The sequence below is a fragment of the Dasypus novemcinctus genome, chromosome X, assembly GCF_030445035.2.
Source record: "Dasypus novemcinctus isolate mDasNov1 chromosome X, mDasNov1.1.hap2, whole genome shotgun sequence".
NCBI classification, from domain to species: Eukaryota; Metazoa; Chordata; class Mammalia; order Cingulata; family Dasypodidae; genus Dasypus; species Dasypus novemcinctus.
In genome coordinates, this window is record NC_080704.1 from 120,838,478 (window position 1) to 120,850,595 (window position 12,118).

Here is a 12,118-nt window from a genome sequence, read left to right on the forward strand (position 1 = left end):
TCTTGGGATGTAGAAGAGTCTTTCCAACACTTCCTTAAGATGGGTTTTTCCCAAGTGTGTGTTCTCATGGTAGTCTTGAACTACAGTTGCTGCTAATATTTGTGGCACAACTATTCTGTGATCAGGCAATGTCCACCATCCATTTTCTCCTTGTGTCCCGCCCTCAGAGAGTATCCACTCTCTCTTGGTTTGAGTATATTGCAGCTCTCGGTGACTCAGAGGCTGCGGGACGAGAGCAGGCATTGTATACTGGAGGTTCTGATAATTAAGAGGTTGAGAAATGAGAGTGGTGGCCAGGTTTTCAGATAGGGATTCTTCCCGTGCCACTCTTTTTGCTTCAGCATCTGCCTTCCAATTTCCCTGAGTAATGGGGCTGTGGCTTGTCTGGTGTCCCTTACAGTAGCATTACAGCCACTTTGACAGGCTCCCAAACTGCTTCTAGTAGCTCCAGAATCTGTGTGCCATATTTAATGCTCTTCCCTTGCAAGTTAATGAGTCCCTTTTGTTTGTATAAGGCTCCATGCGCATGCAGGGTAAGAAAGGCGTATTTGGAGTCTGTGTAGATGTTAACTTTAGCTCCAGCTGCAAGTTGCAGGGCTCGGGTGAGGGCAATGAGTTCGGCTTTCTGTGCTGATGTGTTATCTGGGAGGCACTGAGCTTCTACTGTGGTCTCGGATGTTACTACAGCATATCCCGCTCGCCTATTGCTGCCCTGCATAAAGCTACTCCCATCTGTGAAGAACTCCATGTCAGGATTTGCCAGTGGCTGGTCTTGGAGGTCTGGCTGGCTGGAATATACTTCTTGCAATGTTTCCAGGCAGTTATGGGCTGGAACCCCTGGCTCCACTGGTAGCAGGGTGGTGGGATTTAGGGTTTTTACAAGTTCCAGCTGGACGGATTGATTTTCACATAATAGGGTTTGATATTTAACCACGCAGCTGTTAGCAAGCCAATGTGTTCCTTTGACTTCTAAGATTGTGATTACTGCATGCGGAACTTGGACAATTATAGGTTGCCTAAGAGTTAATTTTATAGCTTCTACTGTAAGCATGGCTGCAGCTGCTATGGCTTGCAAACATGAGGGCCATCCCTGGGCTACAGTGTCCAGTTGTTTGAATAGATACACTACAGGTCTTTGCCAGGAACCGAGGTATTGAGTGAGTACTCCTACTGCAATGCTTTGGCGGTTGTGAACATAGAGGTAGAACGGCTTAGTGAGATCTGGAAGTCCGAGGCTCGGTGCTTCCATTACAGCTTGTTTGAGAGCAGTGAAAGCATTTTTCTGTGGGCTTTCCCAGAGCAGGGGATCATGATCTGCCCCCTTTGTGGCTTCATATAAAGGGCACATGAGGACCCCAAAATTGGGGATCCAATTGCAGCAGAATCCAGCTGCCCCGAGGAACTCTTGCAGCTTCCGGTGGGTATTGGGCTCAGGGAGACTACAGATTGCTTTCTTTCTTTCAAGTCCCAATTCACGGTGTCCCTGAGTTATTTTATAATCTAGATATTTGACCTGAGGTAGGCAGATTTGGGCTTTTTTTCTTAGACACTTGATAGTCTTTTTTCTGTAGCTGCTTTAAAAGAGCATGGGTTCTGCCAGTGCAGTCTTGGTAGGTGGGACTTCCGAGAATGAGGTCATCTACATATTGGAGGAGAAAACAGTTATGGCTTCCTGCTTTAAAGGATTTGAGATGACTGGCCAAAGCTTGTCCAAAAATAGTGGGTGAATTTTTAAATCCCTGAGGCAATTGCGTCCATGTTAGCTGCTGCTTTTCACCTGAGTTTGGATCTTCCCACGTAAAGGCAAAAATTGGCTGGCTCTGGGGTGCTACCCAAATGCAGAAGAAGGCATCCTTAAGATCTTGGCATGAAAAGTAGATTGCTGATGAGGGTATTAAGCTGAGAAGAGTATATGGATTAGAAACCGCAGAATGAAGGGTTATTACTGCCGAATTAACTGCTCTTAAGTCCTGGACTGGGCGGTAATCTACATCAGCCCTTTTAACTGGGAAGAGTGGGGTGTTCCACAGAGAATGGCATGGCCTCAATATGCCCTCATTCAGTAATCTCTGAATATGTAGCTGGACCTTTTCTTGCACTTTGTGTGGAACTGGATATTGCTTTATGCTTACTGGACTGGCCGTAGGCTTTATTTAAATAATAATCGGAGGAATGTCATGTGCCATCCCCTTTGGGTTACCCTCTGCCCAAACTTCAGGAACATCTTCAATGGGGAGCTGTGTGGCCATGGATTGGCCAGTCTCACTGAGGCAAAACAGTCTCCATTCCTCCTGCAGAGGAAGGGTTAGCACTATTTTCGGAGAGTCTTGTGGCCCCAGTGTCAGTGTGGATTGCCCTGTGGCATCAAAGGTAATTTGAGCCTGCAGTTTAGACAGCAGGTCTCGACCCAGGAGGGAGACTGGGCACTCTGGAAGATAAAGGAATTCGTGAGTGACCTCCTTTCCCCCAATGTTGCAGGTCCTGGCTTGAAGGAAGGGCCATTGGGCACTTTTGCCAGTTGCTCCTACGATAGTGGCTTGTCTTTTTGATAGAGGCCCAACTGGCTTGGTCATTACAGAAGGTTGAGCCCCAGTGTCAACCATCATATGTATGGTGCAGCCCCCAATTTGGACTCCGATCATAGGCTCCATGGGGCCGAGAGAATAGGAACCTGGTCTGTCCTAATAATCTCTATCAGTGTCCTCCATTCCTGCCAGCCCAATGATCTGATCTGCAGGGTTTTATTTTGAACCTTTACAGACCCAGCATTTGCATTGTGATGCCCCACTAGCTTTTCTGGATAATGTTTTGGCTACAGAGGCCGGGTCAAGTGGCCAGCTGGGACACTCTTGCATCCAATGCCCATCCTCTTTGCAGTATGCACACTGATTTCACCCTAGATGTGGGCCTTTCCCTCTCCTTGGGGCTGGGACTTGCCAGGTTACTCTCCTTGACACAGGAATGGATTTTTCTACAATTGCCACTGCTAGAAGATCTGCCTTTTTTCTCATTTTCCGATTTTCTTCCCTTCTTATTTCTACATCATGGTTGACATAGACCTTAGTAGCTACTTCCATGAGCTGAGAGATATTCATTCCAGCAAACCCATCCAATTTCTGCAGCTTTCTTTGGATGTCAGTCTGTGATTGGGAAAAGAAAGCTGCATTGACCATTGTTTGGCTCTCAGGAGCGTCTGGGTTAAAGGGTGTGTATACACGAAACGTTTCACACAGTCTCTCATAGAATTGAGCAGGACTCCATCCAGAGCCTGTAGAATTTGACTGGTCTTTGCCATATTCACTGCCTTGTGGCTCCCCACCTTGAATCCTTCAACTAAGGCCCTATGGAACGTTTCTAGTCGGTTGAGCCTGGTGGTGCTATTTGGATCCCACAGGGGGTCCTCCTCTGGGAACTGCAAGCGGGCATATTGATCACTGTCCAAAGTTCCCTCAGGTGGGTGCTCTCTAAGCCAGATTAGAGCTCCCTGCATGACATGCATTCTCTCTTCAAAGTTCAATAAAGTCATTATAAGTTGTTTACAGTCAGCCCAGGTGGGTTTGTGGGTCTGTACGATGGACTGGAAAAGGTCTGTCATGGCTTGAGGCTTCTCCGAGAATGGTGGGGTGTGGCTTTTCCAGTTAAAGAGATCCGTTGTTGTAAAGGGCTGATAGATGAATGTCCGGTTTCCCCCCTGAACCTGGCCATCTGCATCATAAAATATTGGGGTCCGGGCTTCACGGAGAGGTAGCTGGAAGGCAGCCTTTCTCTCTGCTCCCTCTGCTCCCAGGGTTCCCTGTGGTTTGAGTTGCTGCCTCTCAGCATCTCCTTCCTGACTGACCAGCAGTGCTGCAGCGGCATTGCTAGGGGCAACCGGTTGTAAAAGCAGCTGGTCTGCCTTTTCCATTGTGGAAGTTGCCAAAGACCACTGTGGAGATGGTAAAAGCTGCTGCGGGGATGGCGTAGGGCTCTCTGGTGCAGATGGTGATAAAGGCAACTGTGGGGATGGTATAGGTGCCCTCTCTGATGATGAAAAAAACGGCAGCAGGGATGGCGTGGGTGTCACACTTCCCTGCACAGATGACAATAACGGGGCACTGCTTAGGGAGACTAGCTCATTTTCATTCCTTAGTACTGCCGGGCCGGGAGTCATCACATAAGGTGGTGGAAATTCATGTTCGTATGGCCCTTCTAAGATGGGCAGATTGGCACTGGACTTGGGGTGCACTTTCTCTGGGCCCTTTGCAGGGTGATTGTTTGGTTTGGTCCCTAGGATGGCACTCCTTGGTTTCTGTATTAGTCACACACTTCCCTAACCAAGGTGGGTTTGGCTAACAGCGTTCTCCCAAGCATCGATGTAGGGGAATTGGTCTGGATGTCCTGGATTTCCAGTTACTGCATCGTGGACTTTATGGATGATCTGGGGATCTAAAGTGCCCTCCTGGGGCCAGCCCACGCCAAAAGTTGGCCATTCTAATTCACAAAGCATCCTAAGCTTTCCTGGCTGAAACCTTATGCCGTACACATCTTCACGGAATGCACGGGGGAAGTTTTTCAGTATACAACCTAATGGGGTTCTACTGTGTGTGTTTCCCATTTCCACCCTGTGCCAATGGTGCACAACAGTCAGTCAAGCCTTACACTTCGTCCGTCTCTGGCTGTGTCCCTCGCGGGAGCTTTCAGCGCCTATTAACCTTAGCGGATCGGTATAAGCCCCCGATTTGGAAGAGGGTCCCTTTGCAGGGACCCCCCAGACCACCCTTGATCATATGAGGTTGCCACAGAACCGCAGATCAGGACTCTGCACTCGCCCCGCAGAAGTGATTTTCTGCATCTCACTCAGTCACCACAAGCACATGCACAAAACCACCCCCCTTTCCTTTCCTCTGACCTGGAGAGGAGACAGCTTCCTCCTGTATTCTCAGGAGTACTAGGGCCTCCCCTTTTAGAGAGTTGATCAGGCTCCCTCCTAATTTTAGAATCAGGCTTTTCCTGCACTATGCCCCCGGGGTCTTACCAGTCTGATGAACGGAGCACCTTGTTTCATTCTCAGGGTCTCTCAAACCCTCCGGTGCCTCCGGTTCATCCAGGAGGGCTCCAGCAAAGACCACAACCTCTTTCTGGACTCAGTGTCCAGGAGCGCCCAGGGCTGGGTTTTGCCCGGGCACTCCTGGTCTCCTTGGAGATACCTGGGAGGGGCAAACAACTGATGCTGCCTCTGACCTTCTCAGCACAATCCCGGACGAGCCCCCAGAAATGGTGTAGAGAAGTCAGGGGTATGCGGTATCGAAGACCAGGACACGAGAACTTTGAGAGACTCATCGGACTCTTGTCCTAATAAAAACAGAGCCCCAAATAGAATTTTTTGTTCCCTTTTATACAGAGGAAATAAGAGTAGGGAGACAAATGGTGCTTGTATGTAAAAAGACCTTTTATTAGTTTCTTCAAGTGTTTTATCTGAATATCAGATAGGTTATTTCCTCCAGGTAAGTTTGATTTAACACATATTCCCCACATTCCAAGCCAGCTTGAATTTAGCATATCTTCCACATTTCATCTGGATGCAGCCTTGAATAAACATTCAGTCTTACATCCTTACTGAACATTCGAAGACTGTAGGGCATATATTACTTATTTGGATTTCTAGAGACTAGGTACACATGGAAACAATTTTGAATTTATCCACAGGCTATATTAGTCCAAACTACAAAGAGCTTATTGAATTTCCTGGGGAATCAAGGGCTAAGAGTGTCAAAAGTAAGCTACAATTTGTAGAAAAGGAAGTCAAATACCTGGGTCATCTCATTAGTGAGGGAAGGAGGAAAATAAATCCAGAAAGAATTCAGGCCATTACTGAATTACCTCTTCCCCAGACAAAAAGAGAACTAAGAAGATTTTTGGGATTAGTGGGATATTGTAGATTATGGATAGATTCTTATGCAGCCCAAACCAAAGGGTTATATCAAAAACTGTTGGAGGAGGAGCCTGACAAGTTAGAATGGAAGGAGGGGGAAGTAAAGGCCTTAGAAGGGCTCAAGCAGGCATTGGTGCAAGCCCCTGTTCTAGCCCTTCCCTCCCTCAAGAAACCTTTTCATCTGTTTGTGACAATAGATAAGGGGACAGCCTTGGGAGTCCTAACCCAGATCTGAGGAGGCCAAAGGAAATCTCTAGCCTCCCTTTCCAGAATCCTGGATCCTGTCTCCAGCAGATGGCCAAGGTGTGTTGAGGCCATGGCAACAAGTGCTCTCTTAGTAGAAGAAAGCAGGAAACTGACCTTTGGAGGGGCCTTAGTTGTTAGCACCCCTCATCAGGTCAGGACTATTTTGTCTCAAAAAGCAGGAAGATGGTTAACAGATTCCCGAATTCTGAAATATGAGGCAATTCTAATGGAAAAAGATGATTTAATACTCACAATTGATCATAGTCTGAACCGAGCTTCTTTCCTTTGGAAAGGTCCCAACCAAGTAGAAACTCCTGAACATGATTGTTTAGACTTAATTGAATACCAAACCAGAGTCTGGCCTGACCTAGGGATCTTCCCTTACATTTGGGGGAAAAATTGTTTATAGATGGGTCTTCTAGGGTCCTGGAAGGAAAAAGGCATAATGGCTATGCTGTTGTTGATGGACTAACTTGTGAGGTGAAAGAAGCTGGCCGACTGCCCAATGATTGGTCAGCTCAAACTTGTGAGCTGTATGCATTAATCAAGCCTTAAATTGTTAAAGGAAAAAGATGGTACAGTCTACACAGATTCTAAATATGCCTTTGGCATGGTCCACATCTTTGGAAAAATTTGGGAAGAAAGGGGATTGATCAACAGCAGAGGGAAGGAATTAGTCCATGTGGAACTGGTAAAACAATTGTTAGCCAGTCTGCTCTTACCAAGGGAAATATCTGTGGTACATATAAATGGGCATCAGAATTGTCACACTTTCGAAGCAAATGGCAACCCATTAGCTGATGAAAAGGCCAAAGAGTCTTCCCTCTGTTCCCCTCTGGAACTAATGGTACTGATACCCTCCATCCCCCAAAACATCGGAATCCCTGTGTTCTCTGAAAAGGAAGTAAAAGAACTAAAACAACTGGGGGCAACCTTAGATAGCCAAGGGAAGTGGCTTCTCCCAGACGGCTGGCAGATGTTGAATAAGCAAATAATGAAGGAAGTACTAGCGGTTTTGCACCAAGGGAGTCACTGGGGAGTACAGGTAATGTGTGACTTGGTCCTCAAGCATTTTGGGTGTATGGGCCTTTATACTATAGCCAAACAAATAAGTGAATGGTGCATAATCTGTCAGAAAGTTAATAAGAAAATTTTAAGAAAGCAAGTGCCAGGGGGGAGGGAACATGGCCTCAGACCATTCCAGAGCATTCAGGTTGATTATACTGAAATAACCCCTGTAGGTCGATAAAAGGTTGTTCTGGTTATTGTGAATCACCTGACAGGGTGGGTAGAAGCATACCCTCTTGCTTCAGCTACAGCATCAGGGACTTCAAAAATTATCCTTGAACAAATCAGTCCCCGATATGGGTTAGTTGAAAACATAGATTCATACAATAGTAGTCATTTTACATCCAGAGTGTTGCAAAACATTATGTAGGGCCTAGGTATCACATGGAACTTCCATACACCCTAGCACCCACCATCCTCAGGGAAAGTGGAAAGAATGAACCAAACCTTTAAAAAACATCTCTCTAAGCTGGTCTTAGAAACCAAATTACCATGGGTTAAATGTTTACCTATAGCTCTGTTAAGAATCTGAACTGCCCCTAGGAGGGAACTGAGAATTTCTCCTTATGAAATGCTTTTTGGCCTGCCCTTCCCTGGGAAGTCTGGAGAAACCCCCTCCTTTGAGTCGAAGGATCTCTTTCTTCAAAATTATATACTGGCCTTGTCTTCTACTTAGTCATCTCCCGGACATTGGGGTTTACTGGCTCAGACTCCACCTCTTGAATTTGCAGTCCACCAACACCAACCTGGCAGCTGGGTCCTAATCAAGTCATGGAAAGAGCCCAAACTCCAACCAACCTGGGAAGGACCTTATCAAGTCTTGCTGACAACTGAAACAGCAGTCCGAACAGCAGAAAAAGGCTGGACTCATTACACTCGAGTAAAGGGACCAGTACCTGAACTGGACAATAAGTACTCAGCAACTTCATCTGAGTCTTGGAAAATAATTTCAGCCCCAGATCCCTTAAAGAGTACACTGAAAAAAACAATAACTGGGGGGTGGGGTGGGGGGGGAGGGGGTTGAACTGTATATTGTCCTTGTCAACAATGGCCCTAGTCCTATCAGAATACCAAAGGAGAAATGCAGACCATAAGTTACAGGTGAAAATAATCTTACTAGCCATGATGTTTCAAACCCGAGAAGCAACTATCCCCATCAAATTAGTTATAAATGTGACTGAAGGTCTGGAGTCCCCGACGGTGCAGTTTGATGCCTGCCAAGTAATAGACTGTGGGAATTTAGAGCACCAGCGAAGGCTGAGTGGGGAAAATAAACACCTATGCCCAGAGCCAGTGGGGAATGGTTACAGTCGAGCCCCTCCTTGCCACTCCTGGGATGATGTATGGTGGACTACCCAGTGTAAGGGATGGACCGTGAATATGGGATGGGTCTCACCAAGGTCAAGGCCATTAAAGGGTAAGATAACCTTTTATAAAGGTAATACCCCACCAGACTGCAAAAGTCTTCAGTGCAATCCAGTAGTAATAACTATTAAGAAAGCAGACAAATTAGAAACTGGGAGCAGCGGCAGGGACCAAGTGGTCGATAGAGTTTATGGAATGGGAGCAAATGTTAAAGGTAAAGATCCTCTGGGTAGGTTCCGTATCTGAGTCCTTCCTCCCCCCGCAGCTATGACATCAACAACACACTCTCCAGCTAACCCTTCAGAAATACTACAGGAAAACCCACCAAAGGCCAGTTCCCCAATTCAAAATGATCCCAAAACAGTTAGGATACTTAAGGCAGAAGATTTAAAGCAAACCATAGAAATAGAGACAGGATATGGGGACATAAATTCCTGAGTAGAATGGATCAAATATACAGTCCAGAGTCTAAACAAAAGCAACTGTTATGCTTGTGCAACAGGCCGCCCCACAGCTCATATTGTACCCTTTCCACTCGGTATGGAAAAGCATGAAAAGGAGTTTAAGTGCATGATACTCCTCTTTCAAAATGCTACTCCTGGTGAAAATTGTAGTATGTTGTCCTCTCTCTTCCCACCAGTCAAAAACGGAAACATCAATGCCATACTTGCCTCCTGTCTGGGCCCAGGGAATCACGCTGCTTGTTTCTCTAGACAGGGGAAAGGATTCCAGGACCTTGGAACTATGGCCTCATGCACACAAGTGTGGAATGTAAGCCGTGATCGTACTGACAATTTCTCCAGTTTGGTCAGACCTGAGCACACCTGTGATGGTACTGTAGAAAGGGTGTTCTCCGACCAATACTGCCTGAGAGGTTGAGTGGAACCTGTGCTCTGGCCCAATTGGCTATCCCATTCACTGTGGAATTTGAAAAAGAAGCGAGGATATCATCCCAGGGAGGGAGAGAGAAAAGAAGTTTACTTGGTTCTTTTGATGAGAGTATCTATTTAGACAATATAGGAGTTCCCCGAGGAGTCCCAGATTTAAGGCTAGAAATCAGGTAGTAGCTGGGTTTGAGTCATTCTTGTTCTGGTGGGTCACCATTAATAAAAATGTAGACTGGATTAATTATATCTATTATAACCAACAGAGATTTATTAATTACACCAGGAATGCAGTTAAAGGAATTGCAGAACATTTAAATGCTACTAGCAGAATGGCATGGGAAAATAGAATGGCCTTAGATATGATGCTAGGTGAGAAAGGGGGAGTCTGTGTTGTGATTGGAGGTAGTTGCTGTACATTCATCCCCAATAACACTGCCCCTGATGGAACTATCACTAAAGCTTTACAAGGCCTAACAGCCCTATCTGAGGAATTAGCAGAGAATTCTGGCATTAGTAATTCACTCGCAGGATGGCTTGAAAATTGGTTTGGAAAATGGAAAGGGGTTGCACTGTCCATCTTAACTTCCCTCATTATCTCAGCTGAGGTACTTACCACAGTTGGATGCTGTATCATTCCATGTGCCCAAGGGCTAGTTCAAAGACTCATTGAAACTGCCCTAACCAAACATGCCCATATAGTGTAGGCAAAACAATCTGTACCCCCTTAAAGAAGGAGATTCTTATAATAAAGTGTGTGAGATAGCACTTAGAAAATTTAAAGAACGGAAATGTGAAAACTAAAAAGAATTCAAAAGAAAGAGGGGCAGTTGTAAGAAACAAAGATTTGTTTTCACATAAAGGAAGAAAATATTGATTAATGTAACCTGGCAGCCTACTGCTTCAGTCTCCTGCTCCCGGGTTAAACAGCAACAAAGGAAAGCAGCTTAAGCCAGTCCTATAGGCAATAAAAAAGATGCCCAAGAAAGAGCTAAGTCAATACCAAATCAGCACAAAATTCCATTCCTTATTTGACAAAGGGGAACAGGTAGAAACTAAAATGGTTGGAATGTGATGGGGGAAGCAGTTAATCACAAACTTTTGCGTGGGAAAGTTAGATCTTCTTGGATAGGCTGTAACTTCTGAAGTATCCAGTCTATGGAGAAACAGAGGAAGGGCTTGCGTGCTAGGCTTAGGGGTATAAATTGTGCCTTTTTTTTTTTGTTTGGTGCGCCAGCCATGTTTTCTGGTTGTGCGCCCCTTTTTGCAAGATTGAAAATAAATTCTTTCCTTCTCCACAATTGGGTGAGCCTTATTTTCTTCCGGAAGATTTCTTTCTAACAGGTACAAAATAGACAAAATTGTCCACTAGAATAGGTTTTTATAATGCATTAATGTTAATCCACATAATCAATTTATGCAGAGATCTAGGAGTCATACCATAAAGCCAAATTCTCAATCATTGCTGCTACCAAAGGGCAATAACTTATTGGTCACATATAAATCAGAAACAAAATAACAATGATGAAAAAAGTAGAATGGAAAAAAACTAAAGAAATGGAGAATCAACAAAGTTAAAAGTTCATTTCTCACTTGGTACTCACCTCAAGGAGCCAAGAAAAGATTTGCCCAGGATTAAGCAATCCAAGAGTTGTACTTCTCCAGAAAGTTTCTTCCTAATTGTATGATCTTGAACACATAGCTTAACTTCTGCCAATCTGTTACCCCATAGGGATGGTGCGTGATTAAATATAATGAATGTGGAAATATTTAGTAAAACTGTAAAGTGTTACACAAATGTTATAATTATCAGAATCAATATGGTTAGTATAGAATACAGCATCAATATTACATGAGGATTTACATTATTTATTAAAAATAACTAATTTTTCCTGCTTTCTTATGAAATAGCAGAATATTTGCTCTTAGAATTATAGTGTGTGGAGTTAAAAAAAAAGGCAAATTGGAAGACATTTTAAACCGAATTTATTATTTTCATTATAAATGAAGAAATTGAGGTTCAGAGAGTTTTGATTGCTTTGAGTTTATATAGGCCAATAGTGACAGTGGTGTGATGTCGAAGGACATGTTAGTCTATAATTATACTTCTAGTCTAATATATGAAGTAGAAGTTGTTTTGGAAACTATTTTTATGATATTTTAATAGTTAATATATTTATTTACCCACATTTAAGAACCTTTCTGCAGCATATCGTGCTTCGTGGTGTAATTCAGAACAACTGAGGCATTGCGGTCTCTGATTCACATGTAGAAACCATAAGTCCTGGAGTTTCTAGGACAGGTAAAATATTGAATAATTTTTTCTTTGTATTTCAACAAATATTTTAATTTTTCTCCAATTATTGGGCAAAAATATGATTGTGCTCATGCTTTATTATTCAATCATAATCCTTCTACATTTATAATTATCATTTTTAAAAATTTATTTTAGCGAGTTTTTTGTCTTTTCTTTAAAGATACATAAATTACACAAAATGTTACATTAAAAAATATAAGAGGTTCCCATATACCCCACACCCCACCCCACTCCTCCCACATTGTAAGAAATGGAGATTAGTTCAGTTTTCACATAAAGGAAAAAAATATTAATTAAAATAACCTGGCAGCCTACTGCCTCAATCTC